The sequence below is a fragment of the Helianthus annuus genome, chromosome 2 (assembly GCF_002127325.2).
Source record: "Helianthus annuus cultivar XRQ/B chromosome 2, HanXRQr2.0-SUNRISE, whole genome shotgun sequence".
NCBI lineage: Eukaryota > Viridiplantae > Streptophyta > Magnoliopsida > Asterales > Asteraceae > Helianthus > Helianthus annuus.
In genome coordinates this window covers 170324174-170338196 of record NC_035434.2, presented here as the reverse complement: position 1 = coordinate 170338196, position 14023 = coordinate 170324174, and the positions used below count along the sequence as shown (strand labels likewise).

Below are 14023 nucleotides of genomic sequence, written 5' to 3'. Positions count from 1 at the left end.
TAAGTCGCGCGAGGATACTGTTAATAAGTTTTCTGAAATAAGGAGTATGGTTCCGCGCGCAACCTGGGCGGAGGTTTGCGCGACTTTTTGGGACCATACCCCTTCAAGTGGTTTGCAATGTTAGTTAACATGTCATGTCACTACCAAGATCATGCGTAGTCGTTGGAGTGAATAATACCCACCCTTGGGCGTTGTGCGCCATGTGGCAACCCAATTAGGTAATGGGACGTTTTTCTAAAATGGGTGTAGTGGGGATGTGGGCATTATGTTAAAAATGGTGTAAATAAAATTAAATAAAAAACATCAAAAAACTTTATTGGACAAGAAAAAGTAGAACATCATTGATTGGCCAAAAACTTTTGAACATGGGCGTGAAAAATACAACGCCTAACATCAAAACTTCAAAAAAAAAACGCCCTTGGGGGACGATCCTGGGCGTGTTGGGCGTTTTCGAGCGCAAGAACGCTCCAAAATGGAGTCACTACTCACGATCTAACACTCTAATTGTTACAATACATCTAATGACTTTTAAAAATTTCATTGTCTACACGTTAGGAAACAATTATTTATATCCAGATAAATATGATAAGTGAATATAACCAATTTCAAAAGTTCAAACTATGTAGCAAATATTGGCCCATCGTATCATTCTAAAAAAATGGAATATACCAAAAGTTCTAATTGATATATTACTATGTTAAAATACTTCTATTACACCGAATTAAATAAGAGTAATAAACTTTTTTTAGGATTCTTGGTTGATTTGATTGTTGAGGAAAATAAGAAAACAATAATTTGATTGGAGAGAAAAATATGGAAATGATTGGGTAACTTTAAAAGAAGTGAGTCGTGGATCATGAAAGATTAATAAAAAAATAAAAAAAACTTCTAGTTATAGAATTGTGTCACGTAATACACATTTACTTACCAAGTATAAAGGTTTATTTCAATATAAAAAGCTGAGAAAATGTATTTTTACTTGTATCGGTTTTATTTGTTTGGTATTCGTATTGTATGGTAGTCGTGTCAATTTTACAAATTAGTACTTGTACGAGTGATAAAAAATAAAATAAAAACAAAATGGTACCAAAGAGGGTATCGTGCTGAAATACTCGTACCAATACCCATACTGTACCTGTACCGGTATCGTACCAATATATACGGTACGTTGGTACCCAGTTTTGTTCAAATTTGGTACCGGTATTTTCGGTACCGATATGAGTACCGGTACAGTACCAATACGATATGAGTATCAAATAGGTAAAATCGATAGAAGTACCATAAATACAATAATACGAAATAAAACATAATCTAAAAAGAACATTTAAAGTTCTATATAAAATTTGGTACCAATGCCCATTTTTACCCGTACTCGTACCGATACCGAAAGTACCGAATACCAAAATAAAAAAAATGCGTACCGATACATGTACCGAATAACTCAAATCTATACGAGTACGAATACGGTATGGGTACGGGTATTTGGGAAAAAAGCTCATCCCTACTTTGGCACTATTTCGTTGGCCTTCACCCTTAATATCGCCGCCTACCTCATTGCTTCTCATGCAAGTATGGTTTTCTTCATGTTTGTCGCTATAAAGATATATTATTTGTAGAGGTATGGTATTGTACCCTACTCAAACGATCGGTCATTTCTGTTATCACATTTTATTATGTTATTTATTATTGCGTACTAACCTGCGAAGCCCGTCAAGATGTAGTATACTACACTAGGATGTGGGCTTGTAGAGATAACCCCTAACTTGGCTTGGCTCATTGAGGTTAGGGTTGCACATGTCTCCTATATAAGGAGGTCTTCACCTCATTACTAGGGCAAGAGACATGGGGCAAACACACTTTTTTGTAGCTTGAAAAAAGGGAATTCTTTCCCTACCAGCCATCTCTATATATCCACTTTTCTTTCTTCTCCATCGCAGATTTGGCTTCAAGAGGAAGAGCAATGTGTGATTCTCCTTCCTCTCAGAGAAAGCGGTTCTAATCACCCCGACGATGTTTCCATGTTTCTTCACTGGCTGCCAGCGTATCAAAATCTAGATAGAAGAATCACAACTCGTTTTTCTCCATTCCATCTTCTAGATATGTGTTCTTTCTTTTTTATTATTGGGTTCAAACCTTCAAATTTATTCTGTTAGAGCTCAAAAAGAAAATTATTGACGAACACCTTTTTAGATTTGTTCTATCGAATTCAAAAAATCAGATCTACCTTTTTCTATCCTATTCAAAACATACGATCTATGTAATTTAAGTTCCATATATAATTTATAGATCTGAAATGATTAGATATATACTCACTTAAAGATGGATACACAGTTTTAGATGCTCTAAGATATGGTTTACTCAAGGTCCTCTAACCTTTTATCATAAATAAGAAACACCAAACCTTTTTCGTTTAGCTTGAAAACTATGGCTAACACGGCACAATGAAGGCCCACTTTTATTCGACATATGAAATATGGCTCATTTTTAATATTCCACACAAATTTCATGCGCACATTTTCCGGGTTTCATTTTCCATATAAATCCTTTGTACCAACATGGATTTAGTTCGCTCGCTCGCATATCAATAACATGCCTCCATCACCACGTGGAAATGAACCCTCGCCCCACCAGGTGGTCAACCGGGACGCGTTTGTTGCCGTGATTACAATGGATCTCACCTCGCCTAGCTCCGGCAGGCTACCATGTCGCTCCGCTATCTCGGCGAACCATCGTCACATGCAGAAGTATAACTACAACCCACTCGCCAAGGAGAACAACACACCACCTAACCGTTGTTGATAGTGTTATCAAGCGCAAGGTTAACGTGAGTTTTGCAGTGACATGTAACTCTTGAAAGTTGCAACCAAAACTCTCACTTACAAATACTATGTTTATACACATAATTCACATATTGACGGACCGTTTGTCACACCCCAATTTCCACGTGTCTCACCGGTGGGCCCGGTGGGGGATTACCGTGACGATGTTGGCAACAATATAGTCAAACCACACAATTATATAATGCACAGCGGAAGCTTAAGATAAATATATAAACTTCAACCTCTGGTTGTAATATCAAATGTATTACAGAAGTTGAATATATCCACAGCGGATCAAAAATAATAAATATTGTTCATTCAGATGCAGCATCGAGTTTGCGAGACTATGTACGATGCTTAGGACGCCTATACCAGCCCATTTCGTATAGTACCTGCACTTAATCTTTTTGGGGAAAATACGTCAGTTTACACTGGTAAATACATTCAACTGACACATTTGAAAATGTTTATTAAAATTGATTTGAATGCACAAGGCACAAACTCTTTTATAACTTGGGAAAATTATTAAAATCTTGTGAACGTTTTACATGTTCTTTTATGCGTTCAGTAGCCCGGGTCGTGCCGGGTTAAAGATTTATAGACACACCACATTGCGTAAAACCGTAGTATAAAAACCAACGGCTACGTCTTCTAATTTAATGTCGACAATATATACCGGGTGTACGCCTACACCGGGATGTCGATGGTCGTGGCCATTTCGTAAAATGATGCCAAGGATATCCGGGACAACGGTCATTAAACCCCCCAAAGGCTTTTAAGAAACAAAACTGTTTAAATGAGCCGATCATATTATTTAATTAACCACCTAAGCGATGGAAAAATATAATGCTCAATCAAGCGGTATTAACATACCGTAACCCAAGCCCATATAGGGGAAATAAGTTAAAGTATTTACCTTTGCAAGTATATTTCCTTAATTTGGATTAAATCACCGATAGCTTTTACTGGGGCTCCTAATCTGGAACGAAGGTTTTAATTAACCTCTTAGAATCCTAACGAGTCGTTATAATGGCCGTAGCCTAGACCGGTTGGTTCCGATATGTGAATATGGTTTAATCGCGTGAAAAGGCGAAAACCGAGAATGGAGTGTGATTCTGACCCAACAAGTTCAGAGACTTGTTTTATATAGGCCTAAGGTTCACGCTCTGGATTTTAGGGTTCAAATAATATAATTTGACCCGTATCGGCCAAATTATGAAAACTAGTTTCATAAGCCGAACCGTGCGCGCAATAGGCGAAACGGTTAACCATGAGAGTCTTACGCTTATTTCCTAAGTCAATATGCCTTAAAGAGGTTGTGGTATCAGTAAGATACCTTCCGTGATGCCCGTAACGAGTTTAAGTTAATATTACGCCCCGTAGGGGTTTTCCGGTCATTTTAAAGACCTTAAAAAAAACTTTTCAAGTTCTACAGGAAATCTGAGTTTCCCGAACAGTTTATTAAGCTTAAAATACTTTATTTATTATTTAAAATCAGTAGCAACTGGAATCGGGTCAAAAGACCTTGTAGAACTCATGTTTTGGCCGAAAAGGGCATATTCGGTATTTACCGAACCGTAGCCATAACCGCAGGTTATGAGCGTGGTAAAAATTATAAAAAATCTTTAAAATTCCCAAAATATTATTTTAATACAGTGGGTAAAAGTTTTGGTGACGAAATCTTGGTTTAGATAGGTGTTATGCTAATTGCGCCGTTTATTACAAAAGTTTATTTTAATTGCGCTAATTAGCATAACTCTCATTCTAGACCTCGGATTGACGTGAAACTTTAAGGACATGCTTATAATTTAATAAGCAAGGTTCTGGTCCGTTCACGTGTCCGAAATACTCGTTTTATTTTCAAAATGGCGTTACGGTCAACTTTTAGGCGATTAACGGAAATGCGCAAAAGACTCGGATAACTCATGAACCGATCACAGAGGTTTATACCATCATGTAACCTGGTCCTAAGAGAGTCCTACGATATATCTATACCTCACTAAAACGGGTCAGAACTGAAGTCAATGCAAAAGTCAAACTTTTGCGACATTCGGCTCCGAACCGGGTCAATATAGCAAATGGTCGATTCAAACGAGCGCAAACAAGTTTATATACTTGATATCATATTTTATGAGTGTCAAAACAGGTTTCTTAGTATGTACATTACAGATTATGCATAAATCGCTAAAATAGCTTTCTGTTGACTTTTTAAGTGCGCGTTTGACTCGATATTTGACATAGTTAGAGTGGTGATCAGGGGGAACCCTTTTAGAGGTTTATTACCCACATAAATACCAACTCAAAACCATCTTTGATTCGTCATAAGACTGAACCATTTGCAAGTTATTGTAATGACAACCGTTAGTTACGACGGTTGCGTTTATAAGCTATAACTATGGAAATGTATGACCAAAATGGTTATGAACGACTTACAGAAGTGGTATCTTGCTTAGAGAGCAGAAGGGAATGCTAGAGAGCTCTTAGAATGATCAGATAGAAGTGTTTGTGTTGTGGTGAATGTTATGAACCAAATGTGCTTATTTATAGTGTTCACAAGACCTCAAGATCATCACAACTCAGTCTACCTTTGATCATGGATCATGGGCAGGTGTCCCTAAGTGATATGGGTCGAGTAGGGGCACCCATGCTCCATTAATTGGTTGTTTGGTCGTTCAAAGGCTCCAAAAGGCAAGATGTTACAACTTTCTGCATCTGGGCGTCTAATGCGGCCCGCATGGGAGTTCCATGCGTTTATAATGCGGGTCGCCTGAGATCCAATTATCAGACGCGTATATTAGGAGGCTCGCGGCCCGCCTCAACTTATCCCTAACCATCACGCGGGTCGCGAGAGGTTATAAATTCAGAAATTTTAAATCTTTTGTCATGATTGCGAAATCCTGGTAATTAATAACGAAATCTTTCGTAATGATTTACCTGACCTTTCGGGTTTGAAGGGGTAACTTTGCGGTTTGGCCCTCGGTTATTTACCGATAGGGGCCTCGTGTTATTTACCCGCATTATTAAGTCCCCGGTTAGTTTATTAATTATCCGGAAAGCCTTAACTTTCATTGTTGACGCTTTTAACCCTTCTCATACGAATTTGAGTATAACTCTCTCGTTTTAAGACGGAACTTCGCGGAATTTGTACAGTATACTCTAGTGAGCGTATAATACTGTTACGAAGCCTTGGGAACGTTAAAGGGTCACTCAGAGGTATAATTAAACATGTTGACACAGTTAACCCCTGTAGCTCGTAATCTCTCACTTTCTTCCGCGTTTCGCTTCCGTACGATCTATGATTTATTCGTTGAAGGTACAAGCATTATTTAGGGTTACTATACAGTATATTTACCCTTGTTGACATTTATAACCCTCGAATTTATACACTTTCAAGGTTTGTCAAAATTAGTCCTTTATTTATTATAGATGCCACGTGTAATCAAATGACACGTGTTAACACATCATTGGACACAAAAATTCGAGGTGTTACACCGTTTTTGACCCGCCGGAACATCAAAGCTCCGTTTTGGCGAACCTTTTTTAACCTGCCGGCACATCCAAGATTCGTTTCGACGAACCATGTTTAACACGCTGGCGAATCCAAACTGCGTCATGGTGGACTGTTTCTAACCTGCCACACGTTTGAAATCAACCCAGGCGGATAACCTTCCATTTTTCATGGGTCTCGGGTGGGATGCGTGACTGATAAGCCACTGTTGGCATGAGTATATAACCTTCAATAACGCACTTGAGCATCTTCCTAAGCATCACAGACCTTTGTATGAAAATGGAAACCACATTAGATACGTCTTTTGGGATGAATCTTTTATTGTTCCAAAAGAAGTACCTAGTTCTGTTGGTGAGTGTTCTTTTTTATACTTGTTTTATATGTATTAGTTATTATTTACCGATAATAACGCACACATGTGATACGAGGCCTTTAAAGGATAAGATAATTGAAGAATTTTCAAGATTGGAGACTTTGAAGGAACATGTACTTATACAGTACTGGAATAAAGATATTCAACACAGAAACATTACTACACTCAAGGCAAGTAAAGAACCTTTCATAATAGAGAAACTAACAAAAGAATTGGTTGCCCGAAGAAATTCGAGTTGTGGAACTGTATATCTTATAGAAACACATGACCACATGATCAAAATGTGGCATTACAATTTAAAGCCAGATGGGCAAGTTGATGAATTATAGCCACGGATAAGTCGTTTCATGCCACTTGTGTATAACGATGTTAAGGGACATAGAGTGTTACTTCCTGTGTGTGACATGTGGAAAGTCGTTTTTTGTTGTGTAGGAGTTATAGACTTACAAGTGAACAATAAAAAAATTGATGAGGGTACCAGATCTATTAAGTTTATGAACAGTGATTTGGGGAAGATGACTTTATGTATCATTGAAGAACTAATTGTATCCATTTCTGATGTTTAAATCAATGTTGTGAAAGCCGGACCGGTTTGTGTTGGATCCGTTCTGAACTTAACCGGCTGGTCGGACCACTGAGAAGTACCTAGTTCTGTTGGTGAGTGTTCTTTTTTATACTTGTTTTATATGTGTTAATTATTAATTTACCGGTAACAACGCACGCATGTGATAAGAGACCTCTAAATGATAAGATAATTGAAGCATTTTCAAAAGTGGAGACTTTGATTGAACATGTACTTATGCAATACTGGAAAAAAGACATTCAAAACATAAACATTACTACACTCAAGGCAAGTAAAGAACCCTTCATTGTAGGGAAACTAACAATAGAATTGGTTACTCGAAGGAATTCGAGTGGTGGAACTGCATGTCTTATAGAAACACATGACCACATGATCAAAATGTGGCATTACAATTTAAAGCCATATGGGAATGTGATGAATTGCAGCCAAGGATAAGTCGTTTCATGCCACTTGTGTATAACGATGCTAAGGGACATAGTGTGTTACTTCATGTGTGTGACATGTGGAAAGACCTTTCTTGTTGTCTAGGAGTTATAGACCTACAAGTGGACAATAGAAAAATTGATGAGGGTACTAGGTCTATTAAGCTTATAGACACTGATTTGAGGAAGATGACTTTATTTATTATTGAAGAAGTAAATGTATCCATTTATGATATTTACATCAATGTTGTGAAAGTCGGTCCGGTTTGTGTGTTGGTGTAACACCCGTTTATTTTTTTTAAATGTTAAATGATAAAAGATACCTTGGATTACATAACTACCAAAATAAAAGTTTCAAGTGACACTTACTAGACAACTACCAACTAGTTTAAAATATTCAAAACATGATTAACAAGTCATTTACATCAACAACTTTGTCTAGATAAAGTTATATTAAAGTGGAAGCTTTCAAAATGCGTGTTCGGTTCTTAATAGCGTGCTTGATCATCATCCGGTTAGCTCCCATCATCACCTAGAGTCAAAACCAATCAAAATGTTAGTTTTGACATTTGAATGAAATGCATAAACGAGATTCTGCGTCAAAGTATAAGAAAAATAAATATTTTCCAATATTGGTCCTGCCGCGTGTCGCGGGAGAACACTGGTAGACCATCACGTATCGCGGCGGCTTCCGTGTGTCGCGGGGTTCCGAATGGGATCTTCCTCGTGGCGCGGGAGAACCCTTTTTCCAGCAGGTGCAGGTTAAAATCCTGCACTTCTGCCCAGCTCTGGAAATTGACCATTTTCCAACTTTAAACTATCATAACTTTTTACTCGCTAGTCCATTTTTACCGACTCTTTTTCCTATGTGTCCGTAATAAAATTACGGATCTAACCATGTAAATTTCACATCACGGAAACCGAGATACCAACGAATTGTCCCCGATTTTTCCCTGTTTCGTTTATCCAACCCATTAACAATGGTTGCATTGTACCACTTTTTAGTTTCTAAATACATTTAGCATACTTACCCAATATCCCGGGCTTATAACCTTGGCATATCTACGCCATTCGTGGCTTTGTGTTCCCATAGGACTAAGAACTTGTTTCATACGGAATCCAAATGTTCCGTTTCGAGCAACATTTACATCTTACTTCTATAGTTTGACCCAATATCCCGGATTCACAACTAGAAGTATCATGGGCAAATTCGTAATTGTGGTGCAATCCAACGCCTTTCAACATACAAGACTTTCTAGTTATTATCCCTATCGTCCTTTTGATTACATCAATTCGACCCGTTTGACTACTTAGTGAAAACTATCACTTTATTAACAAATCAAATCTAAATCTCAATCTTTATTTTGACCCGTTTGATGGTCAAGTGATCTTCGTCACTATAAGACGCATCAACCGTATCTATTACTCTACGACTTTATTTATACTCTAAGCCCAAATAAATAAGCAGAATTTAACGAGGCTATGTCACGTACCTTTAAAGCACACCTTTTCCACGAGTATCCCCTCCGGCGTGTCCGCTTGACGTCCCGGATTCCTTGCCTAAAGAGTTCAATTCATAACAAATTTAGAACTCTTTTATAAGCTATAACGCATTATTTCTTAACATAGTCAAATCTGCCTTTTCACCCAACATTTAACATTTTAACCCTCTTTTAGGCGTTTTATCAAACACCTAGCGGGTCAGATTTCTACATGATTTAAACCAAGTTCATGACTTGAAATTATCACTCAAATTAACTTCAATTATACCATATATACATATTTTAAAATCAATAAATTTTAGATATCATCTCATAATTTCAATTTACTCTAAAACAAGAGTCTTAATCCTAGTGTTTATCAAGTTTCTACCAACACATTAATCACCTAAAATGGTGATTATGAATCTTACATTTTGCATGCAAGGCTTTAACAAGAATTCACCTAGGGTTTATCTCTAGACATCATATGTCCTCTATTTTCATCATTACAACATCAAAATCAAGCTAAACATTTGATTTTCATCATATGGTAGAGATTTGAATCGAATCAAAACAACCCAATTTTACATACCTTATGATCCTCTTGGTGAGGTGATCACGATTCTATGTTCAGATTTCGATTTTGACTTGGCTTGAGCCTTCAATTTGAAAGATTAGTGAAGGTAAGGGTTTTTGAGAGTGGGGGTCGCCCTCTCCTGCCTTTTGATCGAACCAGGGACCTCAATTGGGGTGTTTGGTTCTTATTTTTACTAAATTAGTAATATAAGTTCCAATTTTGACAACCTAGGTCCTTCCACTCTTATTTAGTTCATACTTTTGGCTTTTAACTCATTCATGTGTTACTACAAGACTCCTAACTAACTGGGTTATTTATCCTAGTTAGCTTATTCTTGTTTATTATACACTATGATTCTTATGTAAAATGTTTTATATTTTCGGGGTGTTATAGTTGGATCCGTTCTGAACTTTACCGGTCAACCGGACCACTGAAAAAGTCAAATAGGCAAGTTGATGAATTGCAGCCAAGGATAAGTCGATTACCCAAAAACTCGATCTTCAATTCACATAAAATACGACTTTAAATATCAAATGCTCAATTAGACTCTTATAATTATACGTTTTTAATATTTTCAAGTTTCTAATAGCTTTAATTTTAAAATCATATAATATATTAATATTTTTTATGGATAATCAAACAGGTGTCACTTAATTAACACCATGCTCATCTCGCATCGTGAATTTTTTTAAACTAATTCTATACCCTAATATATATATATATATATATATATATATATCTTGAAACAAGTTCCGGAGAAAACGACTTAAAGTGTGAAAACCATTCTCAGCCACAAGATCTTTGTGATTTGTGGCTGGGATTGATGCGGTGACATTTTTGTAAATATTGGGAACATTAGAAATTCTTGGAGGGATAAAATAGGAAGGTTCAAACAAGAGTGCAGATACTAATCAATCATATGCTATTTCCCCATCATATTTAAACGTTTATAACCTTTTTATACGTGATTATTTAAAAAAAGCCATAAAATCCAGCGTTTTTTTATCTTTACAACGAGTATATACTATTGATATACTTTTCGAAAAAAATGAGTTTTTGTGGCGTTTTAAACCTAGTTTTTTATGGCGTTTTCAACTTAGTTTTATGGTGTTTTTCTGAACTGGATGTGTTTATGGCGTTTTTAACTGATGTTTTCATGGTGTTTTTCTAGAACTAGGTGTTTTATGCCGTTTTTTACTAGGTATTTTCTTGACACTTTTCATGGTGATTTTTGAACTGGATGTGTTTATGGCATTTTAATTTGGACATTTTTCATGACGTTTTTCGAAAACTCCATAAAACACCCACTTTCACGAACACCCAATTCATGTCATTTTTATTTAAAAAAATATAGCAATAGTATTTTCGTTGCAAAGATAATAAACACTCGATTTTATAGTGTAATTGTTTTCAAAAATTAATCACGTACATAAAGTTATGGGAGCTTAAAATAGATGATGGAAAATGCATGTGACTTGCATGTCACACCCCGATCTCCACGTGTCTCACCGGTGGGCCTGGTGGGGGATTACCGTGACGTAGTTGGCAACAATATAGTCAAACCACAATATATGAATGCACAACGGAAGCATAAAGATAAATATATTTCAACCGTTGCTGTAATATCAAAGTATCACTGTTTGTTGAAATAAAATCCACAGGGGATCAAAATAATACATAAAAATATTGTTCAACAGACAAGGCATCAAAAGCTTGCGAGACTCTTGAATATGCTAAGGAGCTATAGCCAGCCGATTACGTTTAGTACCTGCATTTAATCTTTTTGGGAAAATACGTCCGTTTACACTGGTAAATACATTCAACTGACATTTTTGTAAAATGTTTAATAAAATTGATTTGAATGCACAAGGCGCAAACTCTTTTATAACTTGGGAGAATTATTTAAATATATAATCTTGTGAACGATTTACATGTTTCTTATGCGTTCAGTAGCCCGGGTCAAAACCGGGTTAAAGATCAATAGACACACCACATGGCATAAACCGTGGCGGGTAACCAACGGCTATACCTTATAATAATAGACATAATGCCGAGTGTACGCCTACACTCGGATGTCGAGGTCGTGGCCATTTCGTAAAATGCTGCCAAGGATATCCGGGACATGGTCATTAACCCCCCAAAGGCTTTTAAGTAACAAGACTGTTTAAATGAGTCACATTGATAATACCCAACTACAAATGAGTTGGGGTCAATTGCCCGATCAAGCGGTATGCTATATACCGTAACCCAAGCCCGTATAACGGAAAATAAGTTAAAAGTATTTACCTTTGCAAGTATAATCCTTAATTGAAATAAACTGCAGATAGCTTTTACTGGTCTCCTATGCTGGAACGGAGGTTTAAAATAACCTATTAGAATCCTAACGGGTCTTTGATTTAGCCGTAGCTTAGACCGGTCAGTTTCTACGGTGTTTACGGTTTAATCGCGTGAAAAGCGAAAACCGGGAATGGAATGTGATTTGGACCCAACGAGTTCGGAGACTCGTTTTATATGGGTATAATAATCACACTCTGGAATTTGAGGTCAAAACAATATGGTTTGACCCGTTCCGGCTAATTCATGTAAACTAGTTACATAAGCCGAACCGTGCGCGCATAAGGCGTAACGGGTAATCCGTAAGAGTCCTACACAGGTTTCCTAAGTCAATATGCCTCAAAGAGGTTGTGGTATCAGTAGGATACCTTCCGTAATGCCCGTAACGAGTTTAAGTTCATTATACGCCCCGTAGGGGTTTTTCGGTCATTTTAAAGACTTTTTAAAGGGCTTTCTGAGTTCTACAGGAAATTTGAGTTTCCCGAACAGTTTATAAAGTCCAAAATACTTTATTTATTATTTAAAATCAGTAGCAACTGGAATCGGGTCAAAAGACCTTGTAGAACTCAAGTTATGGCCAAAAAGGGCATATTCGGTATTTACCGAATCGATGCCATAACCGCAGGTTATGAGCAGGTCAAAAATAATTAAAAATCCTTAAAAATCCCAAAATATTATTTTACATCAGTGTGTAAAAGGTTTGGTGTCGAGTCTTGGTTTAGATAGGCGTTATGCTAATTGCGCCGTTAATTACAAAAGTTTTATTTAATTGCGCTATTTAGCATAACTTCTATTCTAGACCTCGGATTGACGTGAAACTTTAGGGACATGCTTAGAATTTAGTAACCAAGGTTATGGTCCTTTCACATGTCCGAAATACTCGTTTTAATTTGAAAAGGGCGTTACGGTCAACTTTTAAGCACTTAACGGAAAGGTGTAAAAGACTTGGACAAACGACGAACCGGTCACAGAGGGTGATACCATCATGTAACCTGGTCCTAAGAGAGTCCTAAGGCATATCTACATTACACTAAAACGGGTCAGAACTGAAGTCAAAGCAGAAGTCAAAGTTTTGCGACTTTCGGCTCCGAACCGGGTCAATATAGCAAATGGCCGGATCAAACAAGCTTAGACTTGTTAATATACTTATTATCATGTTTTATGAGTGTTTAAACAGGTTGCATACCATCTACATTACAGATTATGCATAAATCGCAAAATAGCTTTTCTGTTGACTTTTTCTAAGCATGTTTGACTCGACATTTGAACTAGTTAGAGTGGGAATCAGAGGGTGCCCTTTTAAGGTTTTAATGCCCACATGAATACCAACATATAACTACTCTTGATTCGACAAACCACTGGACCATTTGTGATTTATCGCTAAGTCAACTGTTAGTTACGACGGTTTGACTTTTAAGCTAAAACTAAGCAAAAACTAAACCATAAAGGGTTGAACCAACTTACAGAAGTCCTATGCACGAAATGTGAAGCTTAGATAGAAGTCTTGAGCTCTAGAGATGATCAGAGATGCAAGAGAAGGTGTGAGGAACATTGTTGCAACATTATGGCCTTTTATAGGCAATGAGGATCACTAAGATCATCACACAAGGGTCTACAAGGCTCCCTTGATGATCAACACCTGTCCCTCAGTGCTAAAATATGGTTAGGGGTCGCCCATATCTCTGGAAGATCTTGGCATTAATGATTTACCGCTTAAATCAGCCAACAGCCAACTTTCTGTCGCTGGGCATCGCTTACGGACCGTATGGCACGGGCCTTGCGGTCCGTAAGCCTGTGGCGGAAACTCTTTTACCCCTTCACCCCCTTACGGTCCGTAAGGCATGACCCTTACGGTCCGTAAGCGATCATCAGTGGCAAAAAAATTAACCTTCATGCATTGAACGGTCAACTTTGAAATTAATAATT

At 37.3% G+C, this 14023-nt stretch overlaps 1 long non-coding RNA gene across 1 annotated transcript; it reads right to left on the bottom strand.

The window, feature by feature from the left end:
- Nucleotides 1-8159: 8159 nt before the first annotated feature.
- Nucleotides 8160-9905, bottom strand: LOC110907802. Its single transcript, XR_002573988.2, has 3 exons — nucleotides 9779-9905; nucleotides 9199-9265; nucleotides 8160-8237 (listed from the first exon to the last, which is right to left on the bottom strand). It is a non-coding gene; the product is annotated as an uncharacterized LOC110907802 (long non-coding RNA).
- Nucleotides 9906-14023: the final 4118 nt, after the last annotated feature.